This window comes from Odocoileus virginianus, chromosome 27 (assembly GCF_023699985.2).
Source record: "Odocoileus virginianus isolate 20LAN1187 ecotype Illinois chromosome 27, Ovbor_1.2, whole genome shotgun sequence".
Taxonomy (NCBI): Eukaryota; Metazoa; Chordata; class Mammalia; order Artiodactyla; family Cervidae; genus Odocoileus; species Odocoileus virginianus.
This window is the reverse complement of record NC_069700.1, coordinates 41,608,414-41,627,807: the sequence shown is the minus strand read 5'-3', so window position 1 is coordinate 41,627,807 and position 19,394 is coordinate 41,608,414. Positions and strand designations below refer to the sequence as shown.

The window sequence follows — 19,394 nt, the reverse complement described above, 5'->3', positions numbered from 1 at the left end:
TTGAAAGCTGTCACAAGAGAAAGAAAAGATCAATTCATAGGGGTCATCTGTGTTGTAGCTTGTGATAGGATTTCTTTCTTTTTTTAAAGGCTGAATACAATTACATTGTATATGCATACACATTTTGCTCACCTATTCACCTATGGATGAATATCTGGTTGGCTTCTACTCCCTCTTGACTGTTGTGAGTAATGCTGTAATGAACATAAGTGGGCCAATATCTCTTAAAGACCTTTTTAATTATTTTGGATATATGTCTAGAAATGGGATTGCTGGATCATGAGGTGATTCTGTCTTATGATTTGGGGAAATATCTGTACTGTTTTCCAAAGTGGCTATAAAATTTTACATTCCCACTTAAAATACATATGACTTCTAATTTCCCCACCTCTCCTCAACATTTGTCATTTTGTTTATTTTTGGTAGTAGCCATGTTCCCAATGGATGTGAAGTAATAGCTCACTGAAGTTTGAACTCATTTTATCTAATAATGAGCAATGTTGGGCATCATTTTATATGCTTCTTAGAAAATTGTACATATTCTTTAAGGAAATTCTGTCTATTCAAGCCTTTTGCCTGTTATTTAATCAATTTATTTGGTTTCTGGTTGCTGAGTTGTAGGAGTTATTTATATATTTTACATATCAACTCATCAGAAAAATGATTTTTTAATATTTTCTTTCACACTGTATCTTGCCTTTACCTTTCTAGTCTGTTGACTGTTTTCTGTGATTAACAGAAGCCTATATAGTCCTATTTTTGTTTTTTTGCCTGTGCCTTATGTTTTATATTCAAGAAATTGTTGTGAAAATCAATGTCCTAAAGATGTTTACGTACAATTTCTTCTCTAACTTTTATAGTTGTAGGCCTTTAACCAATGTTAATTTTTCTCTGGTGTAAGGTGAGATTCCAACTTCATTCTTGTGCATGTTGAATATCCAGCTGCCTAGCAACAGTTTTGCTAGATGAAAAATTTCTAGAGATATGTTGCATAACACTGTGAATATAGTTAATACCACTAACTGTACTGAACTGTACAACTGAAAATGGATAAGATGATAAATTTTATGTGATGAGTTTCTCATCACAGTTTGTTGAAAAAAAATTTTTAATATAGTTTTTGCTACAATGTTTACTATTCACTTTGGTCTTTCCTAGTGGTTCAGATGATAAAAACACTCCTGGCAATGCAGGAGACCTAGGTTTGATCCCTGGGTTGGGAACATCCTCTGGAGGAGGAAATGGCAGTCCACTCCAGTATTCTTCCCTGGAGAATTCCATGGACAGAGGAGTCTGGCAAGCCCCAGTCCATGGGCTTGCAAAGAGTCGGGCATGACTGAGTGACTAACACTTTCACTTTTGCTTCCATGAAGTCATATAATTTGCAGAATGCTGTACCCTACACTGTTAATTCTATAAAACACATAGGGGTCCTTTTCAGAGGATCTGTGAGATCAAAATTATTTTTGAATATACTAAGATGTGATTTGCCTTTTATATTTTTTATTCTATTTCATGTAAACAGTGAAGGCCACATAATGAACCACAATTATTTGGAGAGGCTATTAGAATATATTCATTTTTTTCTCAATTATATATTTATACAAAACCAGAATTTCTTCATACACTTTCACCAAACAATATGTTTTACTACAATGAATGCAAAGTTGATATGAGATTTTAACATCTCCTATTAAGCTAGACATTAAAGAAATGTCTACAAAAATGTAAAAACATGCTACTTTTACTTTAATAGAACTTGGGGGGAAAATTGCTTTTATTTTTCAAAATAAATGAATAGTTATTTTGCATTAAAAACACATTGCTTATATCACCATATATAGTATTTATTATTATCATCTAAAATGAATTAATGTTAGGAACACTGTGACTATACTTAACAATAGTAAACTGCACATTCAAAAGTGGTTAAGACTGTAAATTTTATTTTGTGTATTTTACCACAGAAAGAAATTTAAAATGAGCTAATAAATATTTTAAAGTGAATCAGTTTAAATTTCTAGTAGCATTATTGTTGTTCAGTCCCTAAATTGTGTCCAACTCTTTGTGACACTATGGACTATAGCATGCCAGCTCCTCTGTCCTACAATATCTCCCAGAGTTTGTTCAAGTGCATAGCCATTGAGCCAGTGATGCTATCTAACCATCTGATCCTCTGCTCTCCCCTTCTCCTTTTGCCTTCAATCTTTCTCAACCCCAGGATCTTTTCCAATGAGTCGGTTCTTTGCATCAGATGGCCAAAGTAATGGAGCTTCAACTTCAACATCAGTCTTTCCAATGAATATTCAGGGTTGATTTCCTTTAGGATTTAGGATTGGCTAGTTTGATGTCCTTGCAGTCCAAGAGACTCTCAAGAGTCTTCTCCAGAACTAAATTCAAAAACATAATTCTTCAGCTCTCAGTCTTCTTTATGTTCCAACTCTCACAGCCTTACATGACTACTGGAAAAACCATGGCTTTGATTATATGGGCTTTTGTCAGCAAAGTGATGTCTCTGCTTATTAACATACTGTCTAGGTTTGTCATAACTTTCCTTCCAAGGAGCAAACATCTTTTCATTTCATGATTACAGTCACTATCCATAGTAATTTTGGATCCCAAGAAAGTAATATCTGTTGCTGCTTCCACTTTTCTCCCAATTATTTGCCATGATGTGATGGAACCAGATGCCATGACCTTAACTTTTGGAACTTTAAGTTTCAAGCCAGTTTCTTCACTTTTCTCTTTCACCTTCATCAAATGGCTTTTTAGATCCTTTTCACTTTCTGCCATTAGAGTGGTATCATCTGAATGTTTGAGGTTATTGATATTTCTCTGGGAAATCTTGATTCCAGTTTGTGATTCATCCAGCTTGGCAGTTTACATGACATACTTGGTATATAAGCAGGATGACAATATACAGCCTTTGTACTCTTTTCCCAATTTTGAATCAGTTTCATGTCTGGCTCTAACTGCTTCTTCTTGACCTGCATGCAGGTTTCTCAGAAGGCAGGTAAGGTGATCTGGCATTCCAATCTTTTTAAGCATTTTCCACAGCTTATTGTGATCCAAACAGTCAAAGGCTTTAGTGTAGTCAATGAAGCAGAAGTAGATGTTTTTCTGGAACCCCTTTGCTTTCTCCATGATTCAACAAATGTTGGCAATTTAATCTCTTGCTTTTCTGTTCTTTGAAACCCTTGTCTTTAGCAACAAAACATCAGTAATAGATATAACCCACATAAGCAGAACACTCCTTGAAGCCCTCAGTGAGTTTTGAGTGGGAATGTGTCTAGAGATCGCAAAGTCTGAGAAATGCTTTTCTCAACTCCTGTGCTATGCTGGCCTATTATTAAATTAGAATTAAAATCTATTGCAAAAAATGAAAGAGGCATAATCCATTCAAAAAATTAAAAATAATTGTCTTGAAACAAGTGAAAATTGACTTTTTTAACTGATCATTTCAGCTTTGTAAACAAAGATGAAGCAGCTGTGATGGCTGCAGCAACAAGAGCTGGGATATTCAGCGCCCAGAGTGAGTTCATCCATCACTGCACCGCATAACTCAGGTTCTTCTCATGGGTTTATAAGGTGCAATGCCATGGAGTTTTCATGGATGAGACAGAAAGCTCTTCTCCAAAAGAGAGAAAATGGATATTCCCCTAAATAAATGCCACAGTCTCTAAATAAATAATAGTACACGCGGCATGTAATAGACTCGAATTTTTCATCCAGTTTGCCTTTATGCTGTGATCTCAGCAAGCAGCAATTTTCTTTCACAGAGCTTCAAAACAACTTTATTATAATAAAAGTGGATGACAATGAGACGATGACAGCAGCCTATTTCTTACTGCCTTGGTTAAAAAAAAAAAAAAAAAAAAGCATTGTTGTTAACACTTGTTTTGTTATAGCCACATGTTCCAGAAAACAAACTCACTCAGAAGGACAATGCAGATAGCGGAGTGCAGTTTATTACACCAGCGAGCCCAAGGCAGAATCTCCTCTTAGCCAAGGACCCCGACCAGCATTTGTGAAAATCTTTTATACCCCATGTGTACGTGTCCGAACCCACCACCCCAAATTCCTTGAGACTTACATAAACTAAGGAAGGGTAAATACAATCACAATAACCCCATAATTCATGTGTTATGTGTTCAAACAGTTAATTATCAATAAGCCTGTAACTGATAAGCCTGTGGTTACATTCCGATAGATATTGTCTGGAGGAAGGGGTGATTAGAGTGTGTTTTCTCTCACGCAATGAGTAACCAGGGTACGATCTTCAAGGTTCTCCTGTCTGGAGGGGGTCTTATCCTTCTGTCGTCATTTCCATAGGCACTAAACACAGAGTTCAGAGTCCACTGGAGAGGTGGCCGAGCATGATCAGCATGGACAGGTCTAAGGCGGAGTCCAGGCCCTGTGAATTCCTTCTTCAGTTTGTCGTTTTGCTTGCTAGTTGTATCTATACTAGTTCAGTTCATAAAAAGAAACAGTTCTTTTTTTTTTTTTTGCACCAGCCAGAAACATTACTACTATGGAGTTAAAAAAAAAAAAAAAACTTATTATTTTGAAAAGGGAATGCAACATTGAATGATAGCGTGTTCAGATAAGCTCTCCATGGACAGTAGAGTTCACAGACTATTTCACGAGGCCCATGAGGTCTTGTTCTGCTGTTTCTCTGCCCCTAACCCCTTCTCCCAGATTCATCTGCCCTCTACTCACAGAATATGTGTCACCTCCCAGTTCTGCGATTCCCATGCACAGCAGTGCTTTTAGAAGACAGGGCAGACTTCTCATTCAAGGCCTCACAGTAAATATATTCGACTTTGGGGCAGAGGCCATATTGATAGCAACTACTCAGCTCTGTCATTGTCCTGTAAAGACAGCCGTGTGGTAATGTGTATGTTTCCATGTTGTTATCTCAATTCATCCCCACCTCTTCTTCCCTGACTGTGTCCACGAGTCTGTTCTCTATGTCTGTGTCTCCACTGCTGGCCTGCAAATAGTTCCATCATTACCGTAAAATAGATCACCAATGGGGATCTGTTATCTGACACAGGGAGCTCAAACCAGCGCTCTGTGAAGACTAGAAGGGTGGGATGGGGTGGGAGGTGGTGAGAGGGTAACGGGCAGGAGGCCAAGGGGCTCCAGATGGAGGAAATAGGCTGCAAGCGTCAGACATTTTTATCTCTCTTAAGCATCAGGAAAAAACAAACTAACGATATTTTTTTTTCTTCTCTATACAAATTTAAAAGGAGGTTTCTCTTAAAATACTGTGTTGCCATAATGACACCTGGTTTCACCTGAAGCTAACTATTCTCAAACCTTGAGTTAACCAATGCATTTTTCTTATGGAAATGTTTGTCTTAAGCTATGTTAATGTGCTATGCATTTACCCCAGACTCTGTCTTTGTTCAGCCTAATGGCTCAGAACCTACTTGACAAACCAGTATGTTATACTCAGATATTGTTCTCCTAATCTATGTAAATGAAACTATTTGTATGGTAATCTGCCCTTAACAAGATTCAAGTCAATCATTATATGGCCTGGGATGAATCATCTGGTGCCAAGATTATCCCAAAATGGATCTTATGGATGAGGGGCCTGGTGCCATTCTGAGTTTTAAGACATTCCTTTCTTTCTTAACAAACTGCTAGTGACTATATAACATCCAGCTGAAGACTAACAGGGGGGCACTCTTTCTGCCCCCTTCTGATGCCTGTGTCAGAAGCTTTCTCTATCTCCTTTATACTTTAATAAAACTTTGTTACACAAAAGCTCTGAGTGATCCAGCCTCATCTCTGGCCCCAGAATAAATTCTTCTCTGGAGGCCAAGAATCCCAGCATCTTTTCATTCAGCAACAACCTGCCAGTGGGAGGGAGGTTCAAGAGGGAAGGGGCATATGTATACCTATGGCTGATTCATGTTGTTGTACAGCAGAAACCAATGCAATCTTGTAAAGCAATTATCCTCCAATTATAACTTTAAAAAATACTCCAATAAATAACTTCAAAATAATTTAAAAACCAGCAACAGCAGCAGTCATGTGCTCAGTTGCTGAGTTGTGTCTGACTCTTAGCAACCCCATGGACTATAACCCACCAGGGTCCTTTGTCCATGGGATTTCCCAGGACAGGGGTCCTAGAGCGGGCTGCCGTTTCTTTCTCCAAGGGATCTTCCAGATCCAGGGGTCAAACCCTCATTGAACCTGGATATCCTGAATCTCTGGCTTGGCAGGTGAATTCTTTTACCACTGAGGCTCCTAGGAAGCCCCTAAACAGCCACAGGTACCCACAAATTATTGTGTATGGCTGTGTTTCAATAAAATCGTATTTACAGAAAGAGGCTGGAGGGGAATATATTTGGCTCATGAGCCATAGTTCAAGAACCTCAGACTTGGACTCGTGCTCCTATTCTGTCCCCATCAGTAAGTTCATGTGTGAAGTAATTAAACCATTGGTGTTTCCACCCCAGAATGCACTCATCCCCAGCAGTGACAGCAACAGACAAGTGTTGACATGAATTGATCACTAGAAATTCATTAAACATATTTGAAATTTTGTTTTTCTTTATCACTCTTCTTTAAACTCCCTTAATTGTAACTTTCTGATTTTGCCCAGAAACATGAACATTTCCAGCTCACATTTTCAAGCTGATCTGAATTTCACTTAGTTTAACCATGCACCAGCATTGACAACCAAAATTAATGGAGATGACTTTGTAAACCAGTCAGGGTTGTAAAGAATTTTTCTCCCATCCTCTATACTTGCTAAAGGTCATATATAGAAAATAGAATTTCCCAAATTCTCAACCCACGAAAAGTATACCCTGTAGTCAGTGAGTCTCCCACAGTCATAAACACTGTTCTAGTCTTGCCAGGAAATTTACTGCATTTCACAGTCCAATGGCTCAGTAAAAGTTTTTATTTTTACCTCCTGTATAAACTCATGTGAAAATCTTTCCATGTCAGGGAGGCAGTAGGAGGTAGACATTAAAACACTTTTTAATTTTACTGTTAGAAAAATATGCTTCAAAACACTAATCTCAAAATGTTGACAGCTGAAGAACCAGCGGGAAGTAGTCTAAAGCAGGTTACCCCACTGCAATAAATGCTAACACATTAAAACTTTATTAATATCAGATTGTTAGAAATCGTTAACAGAGCTCCAGCTCTTCTAGCTTACCTAAGTATTTATTTACTTCTTTTCCTATTTCTATCCCTCCTGTTTTTCCCCTTCACCTGCTGTTCTTTTCTACCTCAAACTATAATTCTTACATTATTATCAAGGGTCCTGTTCAAACAAAACCACTCAAGTTTATAAACCATGGGCAGAAATTCAAAGTCCATTGAGGGCTAGAATAGAGGTTTGGTTTTTTAAACTGCTATAGAAATCAGTTTTCTTTTTTTCTCTATTTCTTTTATGTCTTGTCCTGAACTGGTCTCTCTCCAATTTATTCAAGCTTTGGTGGTCAAAAGCTTCCAGATTCCCAGTGTTTCTCTTTTATCACATGTAAGCCTATTTTCATGTCTTCCAAGGTCATCAGTAGTTTAGTCCCACCATCATTATCCAGTCATAGGATGTTTTTCTACTTAAATAATGCCAGACGCCTTAACATCATGGCCTCTAAAGTAATTCCTATTATGTCTTTGCTAGTATTGTGCTATTATTCTATCCACCCACCTGAACCTGGTGGAAATTTCACATCTTGTATTTATTTTTTCTCATATTCTGAAACAAACAAATGGCCAGATATTTCTCCAGTGAAAATGGGTTTATTCAGGATCAGCAGAGAATTACAGTTTGGGTTCCACAGCTGTGGGGAGCCAAGTGCAAGTCCCCATATGGCAAGGGAGGGAGCTGCTTTTATAGTAGGGAAAGGAAGGTGGGAGGGCTATAATTAAAGATCCCATGGCTTTTCATTGGCTGAGCCCTGGTCAGCAAGGAAAGTAAGTCCTCCTTCTTCCTGATGAACTCTACTGTTATTGCAGGGCTCGAGAACCTCCACTGCTGGATCTATTTAATTGGGGTTTTTGTTTATTAATGTTTTACACTCTCTACCTACTTCTTGATTTCTATCCCTTGTTATCACTCCAGGTGAAAGCCAAAGTTCTCACAATGACCTACATATAGTGATCTGATTCCCTGTTCTTCTTCTTTGAGCATACTTCTGCCTCAGCCCTTTTGCATTTGACAGCTCCTCTGCCTGAAACGTATTTTCCCAGTTATCTGCATGGCTGGTTAATTTCCTTCACCTCCTTCAGATTCCCAGACAGTTCATCTTTCACTGGACATTCTACCTAAATTCCCAGCCAAACCACAATGTGTCTTGGGCCCCTCTCTTCCTCATTGTCTATATTTAGCTTTCTTTATTCTTTAGTGTGTCTACGTGTTTATCTTGCTGATTGTCTGTTCATGGCACCATGGGCCACATAAGAGCAGGTTTGTCATCAGCTCTGTTCAATGCTGTATGCTCAGCCATAGAAGAGCATCTGAGGCAAGGAGCCCCATTGATGTTTGCTGGGTGAAGACATATCATGAGGGTGATTCACTCTCACATCCCATCTTGTGTGCCTGGCCCTGTATTTCCCTAAGTGATGCTAGTCCGTCCCATTTAGATTGTCAAGACTTGAGGTCATGGTCTAGGTTTCACCTTTTTATATTCCCATAACATCTAGAAAGGTGCCGGTAATATGGAAAAATTATATGTATATACACATATACATACACAGGTATATTGAGTTTTAAGCTTTTGTAAGTGAATAAAAGAATGTAAATTTTCCAAAAGTAGAGCAAGTTCATTGTTTGGCTGTGAGATGTTCTGGGAAATATATTTCTGGTTGGAATGAAGATTCTAAGAACCCATTTCAATTTATTACTGTCTCCCCTCAGTAATGATCTATCCCTATTTAAATGCTGAGTTGGGACATTGTAACGTGCAAAGAAGACAAAGATAAAGCAGGTCAAGAGAAAACTGAGGAATGGCTGAGGGGAGCTTTGAAAATTCTTTAACAAAATTTCTGTCAATATCCCATCAAGAGTGAATATAATGGAAAAACAAGTGTCAGCATGTGTCTCCGTGGGCTTCCCAGGCAGCACCAGCTGTAAACAACCAGCCTGCCAAGGCAGGAGACAGAAGACACGAGACAGACCCCTGGGTCTGGAAGACCCCGTGGGGTAGAGGGTGGCAGTCCACTTCAATATTCTTGCCTGGAGAATGCCATGGACAGAGGAGCCTGGCAGGCAACAGTCCATACTGTCACAAAGCATGAAGTGACTTAGCACACATGCATCTATCTCCTCCATCTTGGCCTGTTGTGAAGATACTGCAACTCCTGCGGTTGAGTTGAGTCAGAAAATTGGACAGATGTTGCCCCTGGGTGGGCTTCCCTGGTGACTCAGCTGGTAAGGAGTCTGTCTGCAGTGCGGGAGACCTGGGTTCGATCCCTGGGTTGGGAAGATGCCCTAGAAAAGGGAGAGGCTCCCCACTCCAGTATTCTGGCCTGGAGAATTCCAGGACTGTGTAGCCGTACTGTGAGGGAGAGACGAGTGGCAGCAGGGTGTTTGGTGGTACCCCGGCTCCTAGCTTAGCCTGTGGAGGATGCAGCTGCTGTCACCGCTGTTGTGATCCTTTCCCCACCAGCGTTGGAGATTCGAGCACTACCTGAGCCACCACTGAGGAAATGGGTCTTAGTTTTATTTTTTGAGTGGGATCTTGCTTTATTCTGAATATTAATTTATGTTACTTAGCACAGAACTTTGAGAAATTGGTGTGACATAGTCCTTCAACACTTAGGGTAAACTGAGTATTTCTTTACAAAATAATGCATGCCCTTAATGTTTAAAATGCAATGTTATTTTCAAAACACTCATTAATGCATGACTTTCAGAAGCAGTTTGTTTCTTCTCCAAGGTTCCTTGCATTATGCCAGATAAATAATAGGCCAGCCATTAATACTTGCAGGCTGATTGAGTTCATCTAGTTTGCAGAGTGAGGTGTGTCTCATGTCTTCTTTTGCATGAAGTGCACTGTGAGAACAAAAATGCTCCAGGGAGTGGAACAGGCAATTGAGTGGATGCTAATTGTGTGTGTCAAGTTCTTGATGATTCATAATGTCTGACCTCGGGAAAGTCACTCTTATCAATGCCTCAGTTTCCTATATGTCAAATGGGGGTAATAGTACTGACCTATTTCACAGGGGTATTGTGAGGCACTGAAATCATAGTCAGCAGGATACATTTAGAGTTCTTGGTGGAGGCTACCTTGAGCTGAAGTCTAGGCCTGCCATTGGCTTTTGTCCTCACTAAGCTGTACCAAGCTTAGAAGCATTTATTGACCTCAGCAAATTCTTTGGCCCCACCACTGGTCAAAGCTGCTCATTCAGATGTTGACAGTGTTTTCACGACTTTTAGAATCTTAATAGTCCAGACTTACTTCGGACTTAATTAAGTGCCTTGCCAGCGGAAGGCACTTAGTATTTTCTATGTCTTTCATCCACAAAGAGAGGCTGTTTGAGATCCAAGATTTCTCTGCAGGTTGGGAGTTGGGGTTTCATTCCCCATGGGCTTGGAACAGACTGGAACTGTCTCAGGAGCAAAGTACACACAGTGTACTTGATTTATATCATTGTTTATTGCTCCCTGAACTGATCCCAGAAGCGCTGGGTCACTTCACCCATTTGTAATATCTGTACCCAAGCCTCACAGGAATGAGCTGGCAATCTTCCTCCATCCTCCATCAAAAAAAAGCAACATTAGAAAAAAAAATTTTTTTTTTCTAGAGATAGGTTTAACCCTCAGAATTGGGCACTGATACTCCTGAAAATGTCATCCAATTCCCTGCATTCAGCATCTGCCACTTCTCTCTCAGTGTCCAGAATTTGAGCTTGGCTTCAACCATTTTTCCCTCTGGTTTGGGAAACCTTTGCACACTATTTCTATTTGCCCAGGCATGGACTCAAGAGCCTTACTCTCCATCTCAGTTTAGGGGCTCGGCCAGATCCTCTTCCCAGTAACGTTTGTTCTCCTCTCCTTCTCCTTGGCCCTAGACGTAAAACCCACAAAAAGGCACAGTGTTCTGGCCTCTTGCCACAGTCACATTCCAGTTCTGTGTTTTATGGACTCTGCTCTTCTGCCCACTGCGCTGAAAGCACCAGGAGGTTCTGGGGAGTCCTGGACCATGGATAGAGAACAGTCAGACATCCTGCCAAGTAGCCAGGAGTTGATTCGCCCATGACCCACAGGTCTTCCCACCCCTTTCCACAGGATGGGAGCTGAGAGGAACCTGAGGCTGGGCTTCTTTCAGCCCTAGGTACCATCCTGAGTAGAAAAACAAATCACACTTTGTTGTCAGATTTCTGAATGTAAAAATGGGAAATTGAATTCTCTATGGATATTTTTAGTTTGTAGGAGAGTTTTGGTTGTGTTTCTTGGTTTTATTTCAGCCAAATATGTCTACTTTTGATTTATTTTGGGAAAAGTGATATATATATACACAATCATATATACATATTATATATATACAATGTCTAATATGGTTATAATATATTATAAAATTATAATATTATATATTATACATATAATATATATTATATGTAATATAATTATAATATATATTATATATGATATATTATTGATTACATTATATCTATATATTATATAAACATTCACCTTTTATCTCATTATTTGACTTTTATAAATATTTAAAATTTTTAAATTTTTGTGTTTCACAACTGACATCTGATGCAGATCTCATTCTCTTCCCCCTCCCAACCTTCTCTCTTCCCACTTTTCATACTCTGGTATTGGTTCTAATAAACAGTTGCTTTTCAAAAAAAAATAATGAAAATAACTTCATGCCATATTAAATTAAAATAATCTCTTACCAATTTCAGAACCTATAGATGTAACACTTTAATTGTATGCAAACTTGCATTTCATTTGTGTTTCTAATATTTGCTCCACTTGGGAACAGTATTACCTAGTGGAAGCCCTTAAATTGTACACAGTGACCTCAGTAGAGCAGTTACAGGAATCTGTGCTTTAAGCATGTACAATAGCTGGTGCAACAATAAATCAACCCCAATTAAAGCAGTAGTGACTACAGAAGTTAGAAATCTGTAGATCCAAACTTAACAAAGCTCACCTGCTGAGAATATTGAATTGTCTACAGTTTAGCTGTTAAGCTCATTTTGTCTTCATCAGCTGCCTCGTGTATGAGAGCCGACCCTCACCTCCTATGCTGAATCAGCTAGACAGGAAACTGCTGTTTGTCCAAAAGGCCTCCCTGCATAAGGTCTGAGAGAAGGCACTGCTGTTGCGGTGGGATTTGTTTAGGGACAGGGCTCTGAATGTATAAATTGTGTATTTGGGCAACAATTAAAATTATGGCACAGAGAAGTAAGATTGGGAGTTGTGAAAAAGAAACACCAAAAAGAAGCTAGAGTGCACGTGGGTAGGTGTGAGTGTGCAAACACACACACTCCCACACACCCCTGCCATTTCTCATCACTTTGAATTGTTCCAATCAGACATTAGTTTTATCTCATCATCTGACCACCTCAAGGATATTGTTTTCTGTTAGGATTTCTTTCCAATCCCATAACTGAGGCTCCACCTCTCTCTATTCCTCTCATACATAAAATGCTTTTGATCACCTTTTTGTCTTCTGCTCTTCTGAAATGTTGGTCACTACAGTTTCAATAATCTTATCCTCCTGCCCTTTCACAGGAAACATCTGGGGAAAATCGTAATCGTGACTCAATCTCAGCCCCTTTCTTTATACCTAAGTGGTTTCCTAAGGTCTGCTGTGTAAAACCAAGTGACCATATAGATCAGAAAAACAGAATAATGATGTTCGCAAAGAGCTGGGACCTCAAATCTCAGTTATTTGTTTTCAGCACCACCTTCTTTCCCCTCAACGACTGTCTCATTTTCAAGCTTATCCTGCCCCACACACTCTTTTGGTAACTCGATCTCAAATGGAAAACTGAAACAATTACAGGTGAATATTTCCAGTTTCCAGTCACTTTTATTTGTCAACATACCCTTATCCATCCGTGTGCCCTTTGTTTCTTCTAGAGTGAGCTGAAGAAGATTCCCTCTTTCTACTCAGAGCTGGGCCCCCACTGTCCCTGGGCAGGGAAACTCTGCCTCCACTGAGGTAATCCTTCCCCACATCGAGTATTTCTCCCTCATCCCAGCTCTCCCTGCAGATTCTTCTCCCTCAGCCTTGAGACTCTTTGCTGCTCACCGTTTCATAAAGAAATATAACCCACCCACCTCATCCCCATCTTCAGTCTATTTTTCATTCATTCACCCACTGAAATTACCTTATTCTTCCCCCACTTTTCCCTCCATGGACACTGATTTGGAAGTGAACTTCACCTTGAGTGGACACGGCAGAAGTCTACTCTCTCTTCATCCCGGCTTTGTGTCACTGCTGTGCCCTCAGGTTCTCCTCAGTCTCCCTGGTGGGGCCCCCCTGTGCCGACCTCATCAGACCGGCCTCACCCTCTCTCTCAGCACATCTTTCCTCAGCTCACTCCTTCCTGACATTGCCAGCTGTCCATTCCCTACCTTCATTCTTATCACCTCTTCCATTTCTCCTTCTCAAAGAAAACACTCTTTCTTTCCCTTGGTCTTTCACTGTATAGTTACCTTTTCTGTAGTATTGATATTTACTGCAATGCTATATTAAAGATCTTTTGTCATTTCATCAAGTAAATTATAAATGCCTAGATGACAGATACCTGATTGTGTTCATCTCTGTAGCCTATAACATTTGGATCTTTGGACTAAATGCTGCTCAATAAGTTGAATTAAATGTAAGTTTCATGTACTCCTTGCCACTTAGTCTACATATTTTCAAAAGCCAAACCTCAACAGTAATTACATTACACAATATTGATATTCTTAGATACTCTCAAGGAAATTCCCCTGCTATTACCAGGCAGTAAATTTTCCTTCTCACAGAAAGATTTTCTCCTCTACACTCAGGAATTATCCAGCATGCCTGTCTTGAAAGGGAAGTTGAATGTCTATAAAATCACTTGCTTAACCATTTTCACTTTTGAAGCCTACCTACATTTCCTGCAAAGAATTTGGGAAGAAATGTATCACATTTTTCTTTGCATTTCAAAAGAGAGGTAGAGACTGTAGCCCGCCAAGCTCTGTCCATGGAATTCTCCAGGCAAGAATACCGGAGTGGAGTGCCATTTCCTTCTAAACACTGCTGATCAATTTTCAATTTAACTCTTTTTAGCCCTGTGTCTTTAAACAAATTAAATAATACTTCTAAACTTCATATGCAGCATGGTCACAAAAATATCTACTTTTTGACAAAGAATTTGTTATAATTAAATGAGATGATGCTCCTAGAAGTATTTTGAAGATATAATACACCACTAGGCTATTGATTATTATTTCTATTTTAAAATTTGCTTCTTTTGTATAGTTTTCCCACTTATCCCTCTAAGCCAACCTATTGGATCCAGTTAGCAATTTTTTGCTACTGCAGTAACCAAGGTCACTGATTTAATTTCCCATACATCAATTCTGACAATGTTTCTCTATACAGACAGTTCCACGGATGTTAAGCTGCTTTTGTTTAGAGTTGGCTAAATATCACCCTGTGACAGATTTATTTTCAAGAACCATTTTTGTATCTTCCATACATTTTTTGCATCATCACTGGAAAATACTGTGGGAAACATCCTTGGAAATTTACTAATGACACCTCCCTGACAGATGCTTAACATAAACCAGCTGATGAAAATACCAGTTAGTGACATATCATGGAAACCTGTTGTTTTATCATAATGGCTTGGGAGCCACAAGTATCATGTTCATATTTAGTCAGGGTGGACAGATTTCATTACTTAGGCCTCAGATTTTTGGATGATTTCTCTAGTGTCTGTAGTCATTGTCCAAAGTTCTAATATGGAGTTTATCACTTTCATTGCTAATGACTTAATAAAAGCCATAGTTATGGCATTCTGTTATTAATTACTGTCATTTACAAAGACAGCAATAGTACCTCTGGGAATCTTCAAAACACATTCAGTGCAACCTGGGAATAGCCTGTAGATTCAAGTATTTAATTTTTGGCAACAATTTAAAGAAATTATCATTCAAGCAAGGTCTTATAAATCCCTCTTATCTTCCATGTACAAAACGTATTTTCTTCAGCATATGCAGAAACACAATTTAATCAAGTAATCTGTGGATACAGCTATCAGATCTCTTAAAACACACACACACACACACACACACACACACACACACACATACCCAAAATGTTGCTTTTCTTTCCATTACATGTACCTAACTGTTGCATAGTCTGAGAAAAAACTAAATCCTCTTTGGCAGTTTGAACACAGAGGATGCCATGATATCATGATGGATGGATAACTAGACCCAAAGAGTGAAGAGGTCTGTTTTAGATTGGAAAGTTGTTTTTGTTTAGATAGATCTAGGAATCTTAAATATATACTGTTAAATATCAGAGTTTAGGTGGCAGGATTCATTTCTTTGTTACTCATTTAATAATACCTATATCCCAAGAAGTTTTATTGAAAAATTAGGTGCTACATCCTGTAGGAATCAGTCATAACTTGTTAAGCGTTCTCTTCTTAGATGCTCCTACAATATCCCCTACATAGCTTCACATTTGTATTTAATATGTATTCTCTGTTTATGTGACTATGCCTTTAGATATGAACTTTGTGACTGAAAGGTCTTCTTATTCATCTTCAAAACACTTGCACCTGGTATAACATTTGGCATGCAGGATATATGAAAAAAAAAAACAAGAAGTGTTAAATGAATAAATTATAATAAATAAATAAAATAAATTATAGCCCACCATCTAAAATAAAAGTAATATTATTACTCTTGATTGTCACTCATTTATCTTATTTCCCTATTCATTCCACTTACAGTTCTGAGAATATCATTGCAATATTTTATAAACCTAAAAAAAAATACATTTAAATCTTGATCAGAAACTATCATCATACAATCATGATAGGTCAAGACTAATCCCATGGCTTGTGAATCTGTAAGAGCTGGCTCTAGATACGGGGAAAAAAGGAAGAGAGAAAAAAGAAAGGCAATCTTGATTTGTAGCATTTCTGACCTACAATGGTCAATTTCAAACTACCAACATGTCACCAATGTACTATTGGGAAAGAAGGTGAACCCCTGCCTTTTCTTAGTGGTGAATGAGCCTTGACTTCACTGGTTGCTTCTAAACCCTGTCTTGTTTTACTCACTTCAACCAGTTTTGCTGAATTGCCTTCTTCTACAAGTTTTCAAGAAGGGCTTCCAAGGTGGTGCTAATGGTAAAGAACATGCCTGCCAATGCAGGAGACATAAGATATGCAAGTTCAATTCCAGCTGAGCATGAAAGCACAAATTATCATTCAAAGGCTGATTTCTATGCAGAGAGGTAACAAATCAACATTAGAGCAGTTGCCTGCCATGTTCCTTAAAAATGTTAACTTTAAACACAAATAAAGCCAAATCCAAAAGAAAAATAAAAAACAAAAATCCAAAGACTACCATAATCCCAACTTAATGACATTTTTTATACCCTTGGATGCACACTAGCATTAAAGAATGTAAAAGAAACTAATCTTTATTAAATGTTCATACTGTAATATTATTCATCTCATTTAATCTTTACACTGCGGATTAGAAAGATTAAAAAACTATAAACAACAAAGATGACAAGTCAAACCACACTTCCCCCCCCCCCCAAAAAAACACAATCTTCAGGATCACCAATAAACCACAAGAAAAATTACCTGTACTTTTTTTTAGGAAGCATATTTTAAAACTCATAAAATTATGCAATGGATACTTTTGGAGTTTATTTTGATTTGTATTGGGAAAAGCTATATTATAGTTAAAAAATTTATCCTTTCAGGGGGATAAAAGTTTACCATTATTCTCTAAAAACAATTCTGTGTTGCTTTTCAACTACTTCCTTCCTCCTTTCTCAATTAAGTTAAGCTTAGTTTGTCTCTGCGGGGAAAGCTCCAGAGCTTTAGACATTTGAGGTGAACCACACATTTCAATATTTATGTATTTTAGGTATGTTGATTTCTGTCGCACAGTTTTTAGAATCAAATGAGAAAAGACTGCTCAATAATTCCTTACATATCTTACAGATTGAGGCTTTGAAATAAACCAAAAGTAATGAGAGTTGCTCAATCCATAACCTGGCTGCTGGTGATTTACTGTTTTCTTTTCTTTCTTTTCTTTTTCAAAAACATATGGGCTAAATGGAAAAATTCTAAGATATTTTATTAGTGAAATCATGATAATCATTTATACATAGGGAAGAAAAGATATTTCTAGTAAACATTTGTCAATGTCTTCACTACCCGTGCTCTCAAAAGTGATTTGAAATAGTTGTTTAAAATCTGGAATTATGAGGACCTCCCTGGTGGTCAAGTAGTTAAGACCTCACCTTCCCATGCAGGGGGTATGGGTTTGATCACTCAGGGAGCTAAGATTCCACAAACCTCACAGCTAAAAAAAAAAAACATAAAACATAAACAATATTGCAAGAAATTTAATAAAGACTTTAAAAGTGGTCTATATCAAGTATCTTAAAAAATAAAAATAGATAAAATATTGAAATATGTAAAACTTTCAATAGTCAAAATACATACTGATAGCAATGTGTTTGTAATTTTGCCTCTACAAGTTACCCATGGAGTTCAGTAAACAGTTTAATTTTCTTCTAATACTTCAAACTCAGTATATTTTTAGAGAAATAGGATAATTCATTGATTTCTGGGTATACATGCCCAGTTGAGAAGTCATACCTCTCTGAAAAAGTAAACCTTGGGTATAAGATATCATACTGCATCAAACTATAAGTAAATTAAAAATAAAACAGTATGATTTTAGTTGGTTTGTACCAGATTACACAAGATAAAAATTGGAAATATCATATTAAAAGAAATAAATAATCAGAATACCCCAAGACCCTTAAGTGCAAGTTTAATAGCCTTGCTCGTGTTGTAGGATGATGACTTAACAGGGAAAGGTTGATTATGAACAACATATCTGTTTATTGAGGGTCTTCCATCCCTCTGAGGGTGCCAAGAGTAGTCTGATCCTGTGAGAGGACCCTCAGATGACCAAGATGACACCCTGATCTCAGACTTCCAGCCTCTAGAACTAGAGTAAGAGAGGGGCTTCCCAGGTTGGGGACCTGACAAAGGGAATCTTCATGCAGTCTGAACTGGAAGACCAGCAGGATTTGATTATAGGACTTCCACAGGACTGGAGGAAACAGAGACTCCAGTATTGAAGTGCACACACAAAATCTTGCACACACCAAGACCGAGGGGAAAGGCACAGAGACTCCACAGAAGACTGAACCAAAACTACCTGCTAGTGTTGGAGGGTCTCCTGGTGGAGGTGTGGGATGGCAGGGTCTCATCACAGGGACAGGGGCATTGGGAGCAGTGGTCTGGGAAGGTTCCCCTAGTTGTAAGCCCTCTTGGAGGTCATTATTAACCATAGTTAATGACCATAGTCATAGTGCCCCTAGACACCAGGGCTAGGTCACCTCAGGCCAAACAACTATCAGGCTGGGATCACAACTCCAATAATCAGCAGATAATTGGATTAAAGCTTTACTGAGCAAGGCCCTAACCACCAGAGCAAGACTCAGTTTTTCCCACCACCAGTCCCTACCATGAGGAAGCTTACACAAGCTCCTTAGCCTCCTCCATCAGAGGGCAGACAGAAAAAAACAAGAAGAACCCCAGTCCCACAGTGGCTAAAACAAAAACCACATACCAGAAATTTAATCAGGATGAAAAAGCAGAAAGCTCTGTCACAGATGAAGGGACAAGATAAAACCCCAGGAGGAAAAAAAAAAAAAAAAACTAAAGGAAATGGAGACAGGCAAACTTCCAGAATAAGAATTCAGAATAATGATAGTGAAGATGATCCAGGATCTTCAGAAAGCAATGGAGAAGATACAAGAAATGTTTACCAAAGACCTAGAAGAACCAAAGAACAAACAGAGATGAATAATACATTAGAAAGAATCAGTAGCAGAATAACTGAGGCAGAACAGATAAATGACTTGGAGGACAGAAGGGTGGAAATCACTGCTGCAGAATAGAATATAGAAAAAAGAATGGAAAAAAAAAAAATGAAGACAGCCTGAGAGACTTCTAGGACATTAAATGCACCAACATTCACATTACAGAGGTCCCAAGGAGAAGAGAGAGAGAAAGGACCTGGGACAATATTTTTAGAGATAATAGCTGAAATCTTCCCTAATAAGGGGCTTCCCTGGTGGCTCAGCTGGTAAAGAATCTTCCTGCAATGTGGGAGACACAGGTTTGATCTCTGGGTTGGGAAG

At 38.5% G+C, this 19,394-nt stretch overlaps 1 pseudogene; it reads right to left on the bottom strand.

The window, feature by feature from the left end:
- Positions 1-18,539, bottom strand: part of LOC110150228 (EF-hand calcium-binding domain-containing protein 14-like) — a 33,544-nt pseudogene extending 15,005 nt beyond the window's left edge.
- Between the last annotated feature and the right edge of the window lie 855 nt (positions 18,540-19,394).